Source organism: Thermobia domestica, chromosome 5, assembly GCF_964235325.1.
Source record: "Thermobia domestica chromosome 5, izTheDome1.hap1.1, whole genome shotgun sequence".
NCBI classification, from domain to species: Eukaryota; Metazoa; Arthropoda; class Insecta; order Zygentoma; family Lepismatidae; genus Thermobia; species Thermobia domestica.
The window spans coordinates 278394461-278414767 of NC_137458.1; positions in this window are offsets into that span (position 1 = coordinate 278394461).

The following is a 20307-nucleotide window of genomic DNA, read 5'->3' on the forward strand; positions in this document are numbered from 1 at the left end:
TTCAAAACAACACCGACAACATTTGGGAGGTGATTCTTCACACCAAGATAAGACAAGAAGTATAGATCTACCTGGGTGCATAAATGCTTCCTTTCGGAATTATAGGCTGCCGAAAACGTGAAAAAATAAACTTTAAAGGTCCATAGCTCCAAAACTATGGGACCTACTGTAGTCGGGTCAAGACTTCACTTAGGAACTAATGTGTGCCCTATCCAAATATCCAAGTTTCAGAATCCTGCGGTACTCACGTAACAATTTTTATAGAGGGAGTTTGGTTAAGGGCATATAATTTGAAGTACTCGCAAACTCCCTCTATAAAAATTGTTACGTGAGTACAGCAGGATTCTGAACCATGGATATTTGGATAGGGCACATATTAGTTCCTAAGTGAAGTCTTGACCAGACTACAGTACGTCCCATACTTTTGGAGCTGTGGACCTTTAAAGTTCATTTTTCATGTTTTCGGCAGCCTATAATTCCGAAAGGAAGCATTTGTGCACTGAGGTTGGTCTATACTTTTTGTCTTATCTTGATGTCCTTCACAAACGCTTCCCAAACGTTGTCGGTGTTGTTTTGAAACACCCTGTATATTAAAATGCTAGGTTTATCTGTTTGTCTTCAAATAAAAGTTTATATGTTTGTCTCCACTTCTTTCGACAATGAGATCTCGAAAACCACAAGTGCTAGAAACGTGCTGTTTTCACTGGTCGATTCCAAATCTTGAGTAGGTTGTTCAGTTCTAATTGAATATTAAGAAAACGTGGCCATTATTTCTTTATTACATTTTTAGGGGTCCACTTGAAGTGCTGAAATTTTAAAAGTAAAGCATCATATCCTAAGAGTTATGCGTTCCAACGCAATATATTTGTATATAGGGGTTGCATATCTCCCAGGCGTTTCATGGTCAAATTACAATGAAGAACAAGGGATAACCATTTCTCCAGCCTAAGATGAATCTTTATTGTTTGGAGTGTTTTGCCCAATGAACACCATATATCACTGACACTATGATTTATTGGTGTGTAATATATTTGCTTATTACATACTACCTGCAAGAAGAAAGAAAACACTGATCATACATGAAATAGAAACCTCAATCGGAAGTAGGCTCAAATCTTGCAAACGGTGCGAGATATTGAAAAAACAATCGAAAAAATATACCCTTTATGGCACCACTTCCCGATTTTTATTAAGACGTCTTTCACTTGCACCTGTAAAGGAACATGTAGATGTTGTGAGGAATGACAAGGAGATTCATGCTCGTATGTGAATGATGCGCTGTGTAGAGAGCGCAGATTGAGCTAGTACTTTATAAAATAGTTAAAGGTATCATATGGAGCTATTTGAAGTCTTTTTTTTAATGTAACTCTTTTGAAAAAAATAACGACTATACAAGTTTTGGAACAAAATTTTGTATCCACTTAGGATAAGTGCCAATGTATATTTATTTAGTTTCTTGATTTATGCTTAACACACCCGTAAAATTATTTTTACTCTTCTGCTGTGCTATTTTATCAAAAACGAAAATTATTTCAAAGAGTGTACCATTGACCTATAAAGGTTAAGGATAGATTTCATTTAAGCAGAAAAAAAATCAAAACCTGACCAAAGCAGAAAACCAATATCAATAACCTTGTGTTACAGTTCCTACAATGTATCATGGTTGAAACCGTAACGTAATCATCATCATGAACATAGATATTTTGACATCATTGGCAGGTCACCTGCTGCAACTGAGAAACTTCCTGCTTTACGGTCTTCAGCTAACCTGCTCGTCCTCAGGTACGATTTTTCTATTTTGATATCGTCCATTAACTGTAGCCTCCTTCGCCTCTCCCTCTCTTTCCTGCCACCATATCCTCTAGTACGTCCCTCATGAGACAATTCCTTCTAACCCAAAGTCCCAACCAATTTCTCTTCCTCTTCTCAATAATATATAAAATTATTCTTTCCTCAAAAATAATTTGAAACGCCCTGTCATTCGCTTTCCGCTCGACCCAGCTAATTCTCTTCATTCCTCTCCACATCCACATTTTCGAAAGTTACCGCTCGTTTTTATCGCATTGGATAATGTTCATGTTTCTGCCCCATTTCCAATGCCAGGGTGGGTGATTTACAGCTTTCATTGTAGGACCTCTCTTGGAGTTTAAGTATTTATTCGGAAAATATACGGAGCTATGAGTAAGACGTTAAAAAAAATGATGGAGTGATTGCCATAGGGCAGGTAGTATAGTGGTTGAAAGGAGACAAATAGATTCTTAAAAGAATAATACAAAACGTGGGTTTATTGTATATGCGTACATAATATATGACCGTCACCAAAATGATAAGAGAGAAATAAATAACATTTAAAATAAATGAAGATATGGAGAAGATAATAAATAATATTTCAATTTACACGGGGTCACATATTCTCGTTTATATGTTAAGACTGCCATATGCATATTTCATTATAATAACGGACAGAGTTCATGGTTGCGTACTTACACTTGGCTGAAATACATGATCAGGCACAGTCAATTGACAGCTGAGTCTGCACACCACTAACGCTAAGATTGTAGAACGCCACTGTAAACGATGTTGTGCGAATGCATTGAGGTTGAGTCGTGGTTGTAATGTGATGATTTTTGTAAGATTTTTAAAGTATATATATTTATATTTTATACTTTTATTTTTAATTTTGGATTTGAGAACATAGGATTGTTTATTTTCCCTTGTAAAAAAAGTCTTTCGTGTTTATAATATTTGTTTTTAACTTTCACTATTTTTACCAGGGTGTTTTTTGATATTTTATTTAAAATATTTCACTTTTACTTGTTTATTGTTTGGTTTCCCCGAGAGATTAAGAAAGTACTTCAGTTTTTAATATCACAAGGTAAAAGAATGTCTTATGAGGAATTATAAAGGGTTTATTATTATTATTATTATTATTATTATTATTATTATTATTATTATTATTATTATTATTATTATTATTATTTATTCAATTACAATCCCATAACTTTTCCTCCAGAATGAAATAGATAGGTTTGCACGCAGGCTTCACCAAATTATGATGAAAAAAAATGTACATTTGAATGTCATCAAGGGCGTGACAGGAGAACGTTCATCAACACCTGCCATCGTTGCCAGATACTAAAACATAAAAGAGAAAGAAAAATAGCTCAGGGACGTGGCATCACTAAATTCGTGCACATAACTAAAATTTGATCCTTCAGAGAAGTTTTTCATTTGTCGTTTATCTGACGAGAAGCATGATCATTTACTTCGCTCACTGCCGTTAACGTGGTTGACGCTGGAACTAAAAACCTGACAAATGGTGGCAGCTGGTATCATCATAACATAGTTCTCTCTAAAAATGGCCTCGGACAATTTTAGCAATTTCTTTCCTTGTGGTCTCTTGGAACGGTGTTCGGAAGGTGTCTTATTGTCTTGGCATTTTAAAATTCCAAGCACATCGTTCTTTCAGATGTTGTATTGTATTAAACCTTTCTGACACATTACGTTTCACTTTCGTCCTTATGTCTGTTATAGCAATGGCTTTAGGAAGGTAAATTTTAGGTTGTCAATGGTGGGGCATGGCAGAAAAATCTTGAAAAAAGTTACAACTAGCAAGTAAGAATTGATTTCATTCTCTTTCTCGAAACCATCACATTATTTTCTTTCTTAAGTTCTAAGATTACAAATAGAGCAAAAAACAGAACACATTGTATTGAATGAAATCACTATGGAGTATGATACTCATTCATTTGGTACACAAAACGGGGAAGTTCTGTCGCTATTAGAAGACACTTCAGAATTATACATACGAGTGAATAAAAAATGAATTTTATATCCTTTAGGTTAAGGAAGATAGGGCCAAAAAAATATATTTAATAGATGGTCTGTGTATCATCTTCAAAGTTGAATTGAATTATAATTACAATATGTAGCATGGTATTTTCTCAATGGATATTGGTACTTTCAGGTCTGTAACATGGACGTATAATAGTGTAACAAAACTATCAGTGCATACTTGGCATTTGAGAAATGGACATTCATTTTTTAAAGTGGTATTTCGAATTCACTAAGTTCAACATTTCTGGATTTTTACCTTTGGAGGACCTTGAAGGATGTCGTGAAATCTCTCGAATGCCCTGGCCTTGTGAAATTATTCGTAAAGTATATGTTGGAGATTTACCTATTTTGAGGTAGGATCCAATGTTAGCCCTTTGCTCTAGTTTGAAGTTCCGAATAAAATCTCAAATTTGGCCATTCATATTGCCACAAAACTTCGTGTAGCAATATATTCTATGTTCTCAGAACAACGTTAGTCGATATATTCAGCCAAAAAGAGATCCCTGTTCTTTGCAGCTTTAGGTACGTACATTCTTATGGTTTTTCCTCTTTCTTCATATTCCTTAACTAGCCTAGTTGTTATCACCTTGCATTGACTTCTCAAAGCAAATCGGGATAGTGACATTTCTTTACACAATTAAAACACCACTTTTTTCTTTCCCCTTATTCGATGCGGGAATAGTGACACATTTAAGACTTGGGTCATAAAATGTGACATAGTATACTGCATGAAACTCATTCTTCTATTGAACTAATGAAAATATTAAGAAGTTTGCAGAATTTACAAAGGAGACGATACACTAACAAAGTTGGGAGACTCACGCTTTAAAACATAGAATTCGTGTGTCTTCGTATCATAAATCAAGCTCTCTTAGATACCTCATAATTACAGATAATAATATACGTCTTGAGCTCAATGGGAATTTTAACTGTTATGAAATGGCGAGATTCTATTTTTGCCAGATACCGTACTGTTATATCCCCATTGATTTACTTGGAATCTGTAAAGTTTCTGAATCAACTTCCTAAATGCAATTTAGTCTGTCTACTGGTAAGAAATAGTGACATTGAAAACTATAGTTTCTCCCATAAAAGCCTCTCTTTGCCAAGAATTGTTTGCAGAAAATTGTCCAAGAACTGTTTCTGGAAGATTGTGAAAGAATTTTGTGGAATAAAGCTTGTGTAGAAGGAAAAATATATTGACCTGTTCGACAATATTCTTTGAAACGATAAAACTGTTTAATGTATAGGATGGTTTATTAACAGCCGTGACAGTCACTAAAGATCCTCTAAAAACAGTTGAAAGGAGAGAGAATAAGCCGAGAGTGACTGGATTGTGCGGCCCGGCACGTAATTTCTCCTGTTCTTGCATTTTGTCCGTTATGAAGTACTGTGAACTTCGAGCGTTACTTGGAAGTACTATAAATATTTGTGTGGCCAAGACTTTCTACATGTACAGCGGTGCTATAGCGGGTGTTTCTCCAAGACATTGGTACCCCACATTTTCCCCGGTCTGCTAGAAATTTGCTCAATGAGCATTATCCAGGACAATAGATCAACCGTCGAGAGCTCACAGAATTACCTGCACGAAGTCCCTTACAACTTGTGATTACATGTTATTGAAATGAACACAAGAACAAGCGTAGCAGAGAAACCTCAAACTCTTGATACTCAAAAACAAGATCCGTATTAGCACATACGATGTACCTGCTTCTTTCTCACAGAAGAAGATTGAAAATGATCCTGACTATTTGGAAATACTAAGAACCACATCTAAATTTAATTTCATGACTAATGACATACAATAAATTACATCTGAGGAAAATAATGTATACTTCTGATTTATATATATACGTTGGAAGATTCTGAATTTTATAACAAACTTACGGAATTGCTTTCTGCTGACCCTCTAATTTCCAGAAAAAAATATTATGCGCTATGTATTGTATGTCAGTGGCGGACTCAGAAGAGGGCACGCGCTCCCTTCTCAAGGAAAATGTAACTCTTTTGGGTTATTTCAACGACACGAGACAATGAGTTTTTCCCGCCTATTAGTCTAGCCAAATTAGACAAAAAAAGAGCTAAACCCACAAAAAAAATCATAACAAGCTGAAATTTTGCACATGCGTTTGGAAAAGTGTACGTAACAACATACTAAAAGTTCTGAAATATCCGGTGAGGGTTTTTGCCGCCATATTGGAAAATGACCGCCTAACTGTTGTTTTTAAAGGTAATAATTGGTTCTTACTTTAATAGCTATAAGTCACGTTGTATTTACACTATTGATGTTATTTTTACTTCATTCGAATAACAGTGGACTACACTTACAAACCATGCATCACTTCCAAACCAGTTTACTTCACATGTGGGAAGTAACGGAGGGATTTCTGTTTAAAAAACCTCAAAATTTCTCTTCTTCCAATTACTTTTCTTACACATACCCAGAAAAAAATTATAACAAGCTGAATTTTTTTACATACCCTTGGCAAGGTGTATATAATAATATACTAAAAATCCTAAAATGTCTGGTAACGGGTTTGGCAGCCATATTGGGAAATGACTTCCAAACTGTGGTTTTTAAAGGTAATAGCTGGTTCTCACTTTAATTGACATAACTTACGTTGTATTTGCACTATTGATGTTACTTTTAGTTCCTTCGAATTGAAAAGGACTACGCTTACACACAACAGTCTTCTATATACATGGGGGAAGTAACGGGGAGATTTTTTAAAAAGTCTCCAACATTTCCCTTCTTCCGACTATTTTTTCTTAATCAGTTGACAATCTCGTCCTCTGAGAGTAGCAATTAAACTTACTTTAAATATACCATAATACACACAATATAACATCCAAATTTCATTGAAATCATAGTGATAGTATCGGAATAACACTAAAGCCTTCAGTTCAAGAAAATTACAAGAAAATCTTGGAGACATGAAGATACATTTACCATTTTTACATGCTGTCACAAGTGCGATACATCAGCTCCTTACCGCTAAGGAAAGTAAAAGGCATACCATTTGCTGAAGAAATGCAAAGATCTAGAAGAACAAGTCGACATTTTCAACGATGAGAATGCGATCCATGAATCCGTCACTGCTCCTGGTGAATTGTTTCTTCTTATTTTGTACAGCCTGAAAGGTCAGTGCTTACCTTAGATCAGCTGCATTATCGAATATTCATGAAAGCTATTGCGAAATATCCCATCACAAGTGAAATTCAGTTGGAAGTTTTGCCACCTACCAGTCCAGCAGCCATCAGCACTTATTTCGGATTTACCATCAGTTGCAACTCTGGTAGGGAAAGAAGCTAGCCCCTATTTCCTGCGGATCTCAGAGGACTGAAACGTGTTTTTTAACCAATCATGACAGTGAAAGCTCCAGCTCTGGACTCTCTATTTTAACTTTTATGTATATTGTAACTGCAAGATGGGATGTAAACGCGTATTCGAGTGAAGAAAAACAGGACTGTACGGACATTGTATTTGGCAGTGTTTGCACGAATTCCTATTATAAGGAAATCAATCCCGATGAAAATACGAACGTGAACACTATCAAAACGTAATAATCGTTATTGAAAAATCCAGACTGCATTTAGAAACAATGTTTACTGAAAAAGGCACTTTGTTCTTAACAAATTCTACAATTATTATTGCTTTTCATTTGGGATACATGAGAACATTGTAAAAGTCTATTTAGTTAGAACTATTGTAGATTGTGCACTTTATCAGAATCTTTTATTTCTTGTAAATGTTATTATTGATAAATTTGAGAGAATTTGGTGACTCTTAGATGATTTGCCTAAGATTAGGGGTATACTGGCCCCCGGTAGAACCCTACTAAATCAGTTGTATAAATATTTGTTTTTCTTTTCTATCATTATGATCCCATTGAAACTAGGAGACTATATTTTGGGTATTTTGGTGTGTTTAATGTAAATTTAATCGCTACTCTCAAAGAACGATATTGTCAACTGATTAAGAAAAAGTAATCGGAAGAAGGAAAATTTTGGTGATTTTTTTAAAATCCCTCCGTTACTTCCTCCATGTGTAGTAGACTCGTAAATGTCTGTAAGCGTAGTCCTTTGTTATTCGAATGAAGTAAAAGTAGTATCAATAGTGTACATACAACGCGAGTTAAAGCTATTAAAGTGAAAACCAATTATTACCTTTAAAAACCACAGTTTGGCGGCCGTTTTCGAATATAGCGGCCAAACCCATCACTGGATATTTCACGACTTTTAGTATGTTGTTATATACACCTTCCCAAAAGTATGTGCAAAATTTCAGCGTGTTATGATTTTTTTCGGGTTAACGTATATATTGACTGAATATTAGACTAGCAATCCGGTGTCAATCTATTGTTATTACATACTTGGTCTTAACTCAAGTGTTACAAAGGAGAATATTATGCGGGTGTCTTCCCACTTGCGACATTCCTATTAGCGACAGGAACTGTTAACTGTCCTACGAGCGACCGATTCGATCTGTTAACTGCTCTATAAGTCACCGATTCGTTCATACTAAGATAATGGAAGAAGACAAGGTTCTCTCTTCTTTAACTTGTTTCATGCTAATGCGATTTAGAACCTAACAAAATGTACTATGAAAAATTTCGCTCTACCTGAATTTAATACGTGAGACTACTCTCATTACACTAACAATATTTTCCACGTTTTTCCTAATATTATATTTTTGAATTACTTTCTATGAATACAATGACTATATCAAGGGGAAAACTAACTAAATATTTAGAGTAGCTCCGCCTTTGTCTATGATTCTAATATAATTAAAAATTCCATGTTAAAATGATGCGGAGCATAAGTTTAGATTGGATATGTTTATGGCATAAGAAAGAAATCAGAAAGAGGTAGGGACGCCCGAAGAAATTTTTTTAGGGAGGGGCATCTTCATGGTTGCTGTACCATGTCTGGTATATCTGGTATTTAATATACGTGGTTTACTATATTACGTATACATTTTAGTGAGCCAGGGGGTGATCCCTGCCTTCCCATCGGGCGCCCATGGAAAGAGGGTGTTCACCACTTGAGGATATCAAAGAAATTAAAAAAAAATGTATTCGAAGAAATCATTACACAAGTTACAAATCTTTCGCAGGACTTAACAGTTCGTCTAGTTATAAGGGATTACTCGTATTTCAGATTGCTATATGACAAGCTTTTATGTATAAGTCAAAACAAGGAAGGAAGGCAAATTAAGCAATTAGTTTACGTTTTAGTAGCTTACAATAGGGAGGAAGGTAGTTTAAAGAGCTTGTTTACCTTTTAGATTGTTTAGAGTGAACTTCATTGTAATTGGTGAGATTGGTTGAGAATAGCCAATCAGATGTAAAGGATCTCAAAAGCTGTCTTTTGTCATTGACTTTTTTTTTAAATTTTATTCAGTGTCTTTGGAAGTCTAAAAAGTAGATAGTTAGCGAAACTGTTACATGTTTAAGTTTTTCAAAATAAAATATATTACTGTGCTTAGTGAGTAATTAGATTTGAATCAAATTAAGTACAGAAAACAGAGCTTTCCAAGAAAGGGGATATTACAACTGGATTTTCAATAATTAAATAAGAATATACTTTTCATGGAAATGTCCCTGTTGTCTCGTTAAGGTATTTGATATGTTTTATGTCAAATCTAAATCAAAATTAAAATAAGTTTTATTTGCACTCACTGTAGAGGGAAAATATATTTGATGAACTGTATTACTGGCACGTACATTTTTCGTAGCAAGGTTGTTCGGGCGCTAATAACGCCAGAGGCAAACATATTTCAAGAGATGGAATCATATCATCTTCCATCATATCAATGTACATGAATCGGTCGCTCATAGGACAGATAACTGTTCCTGTCGCTAATAGGACTGTCGCTTCTGGGACTAATTCATTATGCGCCTTCTCCTATCTTTGCATTCTTTTGCGCAAGTAGAAACTTATCTATATAAACTTTCAGAGACTAAAAGTCTAACTTGTGTGGAAAAAATATAAGAATAATGCGAGACGTTTTACTGTGATGATGCATCCTGTCATCATCGGTATCTAAGTGAATGAGCATGAAACTTCCTAAGGGATTGCGATGGCTCAGGGGTGGAGTGTTCACCTCTGATGTGTGGGGCCAATGGTTCGATTCCAGCCCTCATCAAGTGAACTTTGTGGTACACAAACATCATGTGTGTGGGCTTTCCAGAGGTTCTCCCGTCTTCTACTATTCCATTCCACCATAGGGCCGCGGTGGCTCAGTGGTAGAGCGTTCACTTCTGGTGCATGGGGTCCCGGGTTCAAACCCTGCTCTGGCCAAGTGAACTTTGTGGTGGACAAATACCGTGTGCGCGGGTTTCGTCGGGGTTCTCCTGTTTCCTCCCACTTTCTTCATTCCGCCATTTCATTCACTTCTCATCATCACCGTCTCCTTTAGCCTAGCCGGCATAATCGTGGAACGTAAAACTTAAAGATTTCATTTTTTCCATTCCACCATTATTATCCATCTCATCATCGTTGTCTCTCAACCTCGGTGCATATAGTCATGGAACGTTAAAGTACATAAATAAATAAATTCCCAGACTAGCCATTAAATCAGGAAATATCGAAAACATATTTATTCCCAGATCTGTGTCATCCAATCAAGAAAGTTCTGGATCTGCCCCTGACGTGTGCGTGCTGAATTTGTATTCAATAATCTTTCACGGAAGATATATATAACACACAACAATTAAGAGCTTAATCTTATGTCATTATAATTAAGAAATATATATATATGTATATATGACTATCAAGAATGTTCATTAATGGAACCACCTGATAACAAAGATTGAAGTTAGTTAGAGTAGAATGTTTTGATGCCCAAAACGCATATTTGTAATTTTGCTTATCTTTTTGATTAACGAAAAAAAAAAATATATATGTTTGATAGACATTAGGGATTATATTGAACAACAGAACATTTATTTTAATATTATATAAAAGCAAGCCCATTAGCGTTGTAAAGTAACCTTTTATGTGCTTGTATTAAAAGCAGATTAATTTATATCTGTCAGAAATAATGATCAGTCAGTGCTTATTAGCTATGAATGATCACAAACAAACTTCGTTCATTATAGTAAAAAGTGAACAGTTGACGCTGAAGATAGTTACTGCTCAATTTCTCAACTTTAAGAATGTAAGTTTCGGTTTACTACCGTTAAATTTTATTCAGCTTAACAAGAATTTTAGGAAAGCCAAAAATGGATCAAAAGATTGAGATCTTGGTCAATAATTAGTTTTAGGATCAGGGGGCCATAAAATTTTTGAAGGGCCCCTAAATCGAGTTTTCCTATTTTCTACGGAATAAGCACATCATACTGAGCTAACTGATAGTTTGGGTTTGGCTACAATATATATAGTTCTCCAGATATAAGGTCACAAGAATTTTTTTTGTAAGAAACGATCCCAAACTATCAGTTAATTCAGCATAATGTGCTTATATCGTTGATCAGGGATGCAAATAGGCAACAAAATTTTACAAACACACACACACAAAAGAAAACTACTAGCACACATCACACAATCGAAATCATTTACTTACCTTTGAAATAAATAATAGTAATATTAAAAACTCGCCCGCACCGTTGAACCACTTGCCCTGGGCGAGCGGGCTAGTGGTTATTTTCATGTCTGTCGTAGAAAATACGAAAACTGAATTTAGGGGCCGTTCAAAAATGTTGTGACACCAGATCCAATATATTTCAATCAAACATTCTCTTTTAGGCCTTATATCTGAACAAACACAAATTATTAGTTAACTCAGATGTGCTTATTCTGTATAAAATACGAAATTTCGATTTAGGGGCCGTTCAAAAATTTTGTGTTCCCTGATCCAATATATTTCAACAAAATTCTTCAAGTAGGTCTTATATCTGGAGAACTACATATAGTGTAGCCAAACCTAAACTATCAGTTAACTCACCTGCTTAACTGATCATGTGCTTATTCGTAGAAAATACGAAAACTCGATTTAGGGGCCCTTCAAAAATGTTGTGGTCCCTGTTCAAAAAATTAATTATTGGCCAAGATCACAATCTTTTGATCCGTTGTTAATTTTCTTAAACTTCTTGTGCACGATTTTATCTAGTTTGCCTTCCTTACATGTAGTATGCGCGTCAACGTTGGAAGCAACAAAATAATAATAATAATAATAATAATAATAATAATAATAATAATAATAATAATAATAATAATAATAATAATAATAATAATAATAATAATAATAAAATAATAGATAAAATGTGTTACGTATTGTGTTTCCAAAAAAGTATATACAATTTTACACTATTAATAGCATTAAAAAAATTGGTCCAAAGGTAAGAATATAAAGGGTGTTCCATAATGAACACAACTTTTGAAATGCCTACCATTTTTGTTCAAATTAGTTGGTAGCACTGAACGTTACACGATTTGCATCTGTTCTTTTTCTCAGAATTCGTTGCATGCTGGTTCTGAAAATATTCAACACTGGCGAATATATTTCACGGGACTTTCAGGTTTCAGCAACATTATCACTCACGATGACAATGTTTTCCTCAGAACGACTAACACAAGGACGACCCGAGGGTTTAATTTCTGCAGCCAAACCGATTTTCTCAAATTTACCAATCAGTATCATCACAGTTGACTTATTGGATGCATTACGTTGACTAAACATACCACGGAGATTACGAACTGTCTATGCAGCGTTCTTTACGGGACACTTTTTATATTTATTAATAAATCTTATTGAGTTTAACAAAACGATATGGGTGAGTTCATGCACAGCTTTCGAGAAAATGCAGAAACACCAATTAGTTTGTAAACCTCAAAAATTAAAGTTGTACGAGAACATCGCTACTAATTGAGTTGAAACAAATGCCAAAATATACCCTCTTCAAGCTTTCATCATTACATAAACAATACGGTTACTGAGACATTGCCCGAAATTATCATTAACTCTTAAGCTTTTTATCAGCTTAACACCATAATCAAACTTTCATTATGACATAAACGAAATGACAGTATATAGTACGGTTAATGAGATAAAGAGCCCTAAATTATCATTAACTCTTAAACTTTTTATCAGCTTAACACAATAATCAAACTTTTCATTATGACATTAACGAAATTACAGTATATAGCATGGTTAATTATATATAACCCTGAATCATCATTAACTCTTCAACTTTTTATCAGCTTAATACAATAATCAATCTTTTCATTATGACATTAACGAAGTGACAGTATATAGTATGGTTAATGAGATATACCCCTAAATTATCATTAACTCTTAAACTTTTTATCAGCTTAACACAATAATCAAGCTTTTCATTATGGCATTAACGAAATGACAGTATATAGCATGGTTAATGATATATAACCCTGAATCATCATTAACTCTTCCAACTTTTTATCAGCTTAACACCATAATCAAACTTTCATTATGACATAAACGAAATGACAGTATATAGTATGGTTAATGAAATATAGCCCTAAATTATCATCAACTCTTAAACTTAAATTTCTGATTACCTAAAACAATGTTCAAACTTGATACATATGAGAATCGATAGCTGGAATCAAGTTCAATAAATCTCCGGTTAAGTAAGTTTGTGATAGACAACATCGTGTCTGTGTAGGTTTTCTTGAAGTTACCTCCCATATTCTTATTCCATCAATTTTTTCATCATCATTCACTTGTCTTAATCGTCCGTCTCCAAGATTTAATTTAATGCTATTTCAATCTGATGAAGCTTGGCATGCTTGTGGTTAAATCCTCATTTGTAGATTTTGAGTAAATAAAAAAAACGAACTTCCATGGCTTTAAAGAAAGAAATGTTGTTAGTTGTCAATCTCATGCACTTGATAGTTTTTATTCTCTAGAAACTATTGTTTATTTATTTATTTACTGTAGCCAATTGTATCTCCTAACGGCGACACTCATACTCTAAACGAGTGATCTCCAAACTAGTAGCTCGTTGAGAAATTTTCAGTAGATCGCGTTAATGCTCCGGTTGGCTAAACTTGATTTCTAAACTGAGATGGCGCTAACGACAAGGGGCACTGACGACAGCAACTGCTTGTTTCTCCCGCGCAACTACCATTGCCATCCTCAATTCACAGTTGATTGTTTACGCATAAGCTTGTGCACGTTATCTTTTTCGTGTGTATATTAGACATTTGCTAACTTGGATATAAAGGTAACCAAGAAAGTTCTGTCGCTTTTCCACTTACTATCTTCGAACATCGATATGTCACCTAGGATGTTCCTGGAATATCAAAAATAGTTCCCAACAGCATCGACAACCTTCTGCCAACGTTCTGGAAGACAATGGATTCCATCGCGGTAGAACTTGAGCCGTGAACTGAAGAAGGTATCAAGTGCATTTCGCACGTCAACTAAGGTTTTGAACTGGTGTCCACTAAGGTGATTTTCCAAGGAATGGGACAAGTGAGAATCGAACGGCGCAATGTCCGGGGAGTACGGTAGATGCAATAGTGTTTCCCACCCAAGGTGTACAATGGTGTCCCGGGTCATCCTATCCACGTGGGGATTAGCATTGTCCTGTAGTAGGAAGATCTCTTGGCGATTCAGAAGTGCTGGCTCCAGAGCTTTGAGTTTTTCTTAAACACGGCTCAACTGCTGGCAGTACACAGTTGCATTGATGCTCTGACTAGCTGGTAGCAGTTCTCGATGCACGATCCCGTTAGCAGTCCACCAAAAACATAAGACGACCTTCTAATGCAGTGCTGGTTTTGGCTGTTTCGGAACCAGTTCATGGGATGCTAACCAATGATTGACGGCGCCGTGGAGCTTCGTATAGGACCCATTTCTCATCACACGTCAATACCCTGTCCAGAAAATGCTCTTTCCTCAGACAAGACAGCAAAGAAACACAGGTATCTGGTCGCATTGCCTCCTCTCCCGGAGTCAAATCATGTGGGACCCATCGACCCAACTTGTCGTGCTTCCCAAGTTGATGGAGGTGCTGCCAAATGGTTTCTCGACTCACACTGAATTGTAGTCCCAGTTCCTCATATTTCTGTCCACTGTTCCCCTCAATTGCTGCCTAAAGATCTTTATTTTATACATGTGTTGGTCATCCGGCACGGGTGCATCTTCAAGTGTTTCGTGACCGTCCTTACACACAGAGCCCGAAGGACAAGGTATGGCATAAAAATATATGTCAAACCTGTCCGTAATAGGGCACACACATATGTCGTAATGATACTAAACACACTGCCAACAACGTGAATAATATTGTCACTAAAAACACTGCAAGAAGATGCTAGAAACGTTAATTTTAGTGGAAATAATGCTAGTTTAGTCACTAGACAACATTTAAAAGGTGCTAAATTTCTATTCTAACAATATGAATGAAGCAATTGTTTTTGATAAAAATTTCTAGATCAAGCGACAAAGCGCTACATTGGTAACACTGATAACAAGAAACAAACGACAACCGCTTCACGTTTCCGCGCATGTGTATAAATTTTTGCGTACAATTATATCATCTCAAACATTGCCCTAGTGAAAAAAAAAAGCATACTAATCCGTCAAAACTAATGAAAACAAGGCAGTAGATCATTTTGACATGCTATAGTTGCTCACATTTTTTATGTTCATGGGGGACATATCCGTAATGTCAAAAAATCGACATATTTCCTTATGTCCACCATTAGAAGGCAATTCATTTGTACACATTAAAGAATGTCCAAATTTGAAGACATGAATTTTTGTGTCGTTTTGAGTCGTTTCGGGCTCTGTGTGTAGACTTGTTAAACCACCGCTGCACTATCCGCGTAGTCACAACACCCTGACCAAAGGCCTGGCATATCTTTTGCCGCACTACAGCAGCGTTTGGCCCCAGTTTAAACATGTACAGCATATACGCTCCTATGACGCTATGTGGAGGTCCCATGTTCACTCTGTTCTTACGCAAGTTCACGATCTAACTGAACTGCCACAACCAGGTAGTATGTTTTATATACCCACACCAACAACTGACCTTCGCCTTATCTCCATTCGCATTCAACTCACGGTGTGAGGGCCAATTGAACACAAACCTCCATAAAAAGCGACAGAACTTTCTTGGTTACCTTTATAGTTTGATTTCATATTGACTAGAAATGAAGGTTTATAGGCAATAAAGTAATGTAAGATTATTTTTTTTTAAGTTGGTAATTCTTTTGGTTGGTAGCTCACAGCAGGATTTAAAAACGGTACAATAGCTCTGAAGCTTCTTAAGTTTGGCGATCACTGCTCTAAACAGTGACGCAGACACTCTTAACAATCACACATACACACATACATACATTTTAAATATGTAGATTAAGGAAAACTTTATGAACTATGGTACTGTACTTTTTAGAACTACAGTATTTAATATAATTGTATGAAGTGGGGCACAGTGCTTAGTGACAGAGCGCTCACCTATGGTGTTTATTCACAAATGTTCTACTAATCATTTGTTCTGACATTCAAACAGTTCCGTAGAATCTTGACAAAGCAACGTAGTGGTGTTCTGTGTTTCCAAACTGCTAATGTTTGTAGTCATCAGTAGAAAAGTGAAACGTTTTCATTAATAATTTCCTTACATTACCCTAAAAATGCTACATATATATATATATATATATATATATAAACCGTTTCAGATCGTAAAATTCCTGAGTCGTTCCTAAGGTTTAAAGAAACCCCAAAAGCCAGGAGTGAAAACTCATCCTCTCAGAACTATCCCAACATTTAAAATGCATTGGCCAACATGACGAAACATAGAAAACTTACGAATAACATTAAAATCGAAAAAAATCATCATAATTTTCCCAGAAAAATTCTAACTATACCAAGGTCTGAAGAAGGATTTCTTATTAACCAATCCCTTTAACTTCACTATAGTCCTTTTAATGCAATGTCACTTTCATTGTATTTGAACTACAGTCATAAATTAAATTAAATTAAAGTCAGGTTCATAGAATTTAATTGATATTGGGAGCAGTCCGCGGAAAGCCTTTACTAAGACCTGTAATATAGTGTAGTGGGGGTTACGACTACTTAAAACTTAATTTTCATTTTAGCTTATTATTTTGTCAATGTGAAGGGGGGAAAGGTTACAATAACTTACAATATTGTTGTTTATTTAGTATTTTGAAAGATTGCTAAATAATGAAAGCTTGGGCCATTCTTCTTTTATTTATTTATTTATTATTTAAAGAACCACATTACGATATCTAATATCCGGATGTAAGTCATTTTGCCAGTAAAAAACACAGCCACTCCGTAACATTTTCATTTTTTTTCTCTTAAGGGCATTATTTTGCGATGTAGCACCTATATGGCACAAAACTGTATGGTCCTAAGTTCAATACTCAATAATCTAATTACCTAACTTTTGATTAGTTAAGCATCTTAAACAATTTCGATTTTTAATGATTTGTCAAACGAAAGTAACATTTAATTAGAAAAGACCATATTGAAGGTAAAGAGAGTGATTGGTGCGAAATCCTGTTTAAGACCTTAATAAGGGCTTTAAGGCTTTCTGGGGATATGCCCATTATAAATTATGTTATGAAAGATATGAAGAATGGAAATATTACATATTTAAGCAAATTTAACCGAAACTCCCTTTTCCCAAGAAAAGTGCGGTATCCTTTCTACTTTGGTGATTTAATCAAAGATTGAAATACATTTCTAGACCTAAACAGTATGGAAAATCCTGTACACATATTTAAAACCTAAGAAAACGACCTCCCAGTGATGTCAACCTGAAACGTTACAAAATCCAGTCTCGAGAGGAAGAAATTCCCATTTTGTTCTTCAATTTCATATGCTACACTAACTTAATTCCAAAAATTCAAAACTTGGAAAATGAAAGTTCTGTTTGTCACTTACTTTATTCAATATACAAGTAAATTACACGTAACTTCCAATCTTCTACGTTTATCAAATAGTTTATAAATATGTGTTTTTGTTAACTGAAAGAAACATTTGGTGAAAACAAATACGTTTTGTTGTCAGAACTTCATATTTTAAGCATACTTTTGTGCTGTAGTCTTCTACGGAACATAACGAAACTAGATAAGCTTCATTCTCGAGTCATTACATCAGTGGCGTCGCCTTGTACAATTTGCAAGAGCACGTGAACCACCAAATATCGTGCGCTCTTTGTTGCTTCTTAAGATATTTAATAATACAGTGAAACCTCTACTAACGGACACCTCTATAAAGTGGACACCTCCCATAACGGACATATTTTGTAATCCCCAAATACTATAATAGGAAAAAACATATTGGCAAACCTCTCTAAAGTGGGCACTCTCTAGTACGGACACGGAGAGTCTTTCTTGTCTGGTATAGGTATTATTTACCTACGTATTACGGACACTTTCTCTAGAAACAAGTTGGAAAGTGCAGTAAAAATACACTTTTAGTAATTCATACGTATGTCACCAAGGAAGAACATGTGGGGGTGACATTTTGCCTCCTCAACTGTCTGTTCAGCAATCCAGAGGAAGGATCTCTGTTTCACAACACCCTTATATCCTTTGCTTGCATTCCACTCCCACCCAACCCGCTTCAGAAACAAAAGTGATTGACAGTTGCCCACTGTTTGGAATGACACATCATTCTACTGTCCCGCTGGAATCTCTAACCAAACAGAAGACAAGTTTTGTATTTTTGACCACGGGTACGCATATTGTCTTCTTAAAAAAGTCATTGCTGGACTGCAATTAACTCACAAATTAAAGCAACACACCGAAAACGTAGTAAGTAGCGATAAGTGTAAAGGGCAGAGAACTATAACATCTTATTCCCATGTCGTGCCTCGAATTGCATGGCGCAAGATAATGCAGGTACAGTGACATTTTGGTAATATTCATAAATACGTGATTCATGCAATTTTTTTTCTAATTGCATATTACCTTGTTTATTAATTTACGTAAGAAAATATTGAAACCTCTCTAAGACGGACACCTCTCTATAGCGGACAATTTTTGATTCCCCGCGGCTGTCCGCTTTAGAGAGGTTTCACTGTATTTAGAATATTATTATATTGTCGTTTCGTTTCTATTCTCAGCTTGCTTTACCCCTTGCGTATATGCATCCCATCATCACACCACGTTCACAACAGAGTAGCGAGCGTGATACGAGGTATGATTGCAAAGTTTTAAGATTAGGCTTATAATTTAAAAATGGAAGTACTTATAGGCTATTGTGATGGATCTCCTTCAAAGTAGTCCCCTTCTGAATGAACACACCGATTCCAACGGTGTTTCCATTTCTGGAAGCATTCCTGAAAATTATTTTCCGTGATGGTGTGAAGCACTCTCTCCGTATTTGCTTGAATGTCCTCAATTGAGTCAAATCTCTTCCCTTTCAACGACAATTGAGGAATTGAATGCAAAAAAGGGTCATGTCACCTTTTTGACGGTGTAGGACTTTGTTATATCGTTGGAAAGTACATTTCAAGGCGCATCAAATGGTGGTAAAAGGGACCATGTTAGATTCACCAGTCAAAAGTAGTTCGCGAATGAAATTTTGTTGAATGCAGAATGGGAACATGTCAAATGACTTGATCCCTTTGCGAACTCAAATAGCATATCAACAAACATATACAGCTGTTGTTTGATATAATGAGTCAAGATGGCGGATACTGGTAGTAGGCTTATTTTTTAAGCCTGACGACACCCAAAATTTATCCTGTATAAGTAATGAGCACCAAATAATTTAACACCACTTAGCTAATACCAGACGTGCACTTTAATATCATTTTGTATTCCCACATATACTGATATAAATTAAACATATATATAAAATTTAGATATTAGAACCAATACATTTTATAATTCTGTAAAAGCTTCAAAAACTACAATATAAACAAGTACATTATATATCATTCTTCTTCTTCTTTTAACAACAATTTTACATTGCAATTATCTGGTACCTATTATTGCAATTAACACATCTTTCTAATCTCCGAACAAGAACCGCATGCTATTGAAAGAAAACTAACCTGACCAAAATAATAATTTTAGTACATGCAAGCACATGCATAACTACAAAAATTACTCGACAAATCTTAATAGTATGGAATTATATTTATAATGTGATTATTACTGTATTTACGTTTTTAGTTTCATAAAATATACGTTGCAACACCATATAACGTATACGTAATCACTGGAAAGTTCTTAGAAAGTAAGTTTAGTTAACATTGTAGGATTTTGGTACAACCAGTTCATTTTAATTACGTTCTGGAACATTTAAATCCATTTGCCAGACGTTGTGCATTTTAGATTCCCGGTATGTAACATCCACCTCTACCACGGACCTATAGTTTTCCTCGGATAGAGAAGGGGAACATCGGCGACTCCGTTACTGGGCCATAGGCTCAGATCTTAGTGTGAGAATGGAACAGTTTCTCTTAGAGGATTCTGTGTCTATATTTTTTCATGCTAGCGCCT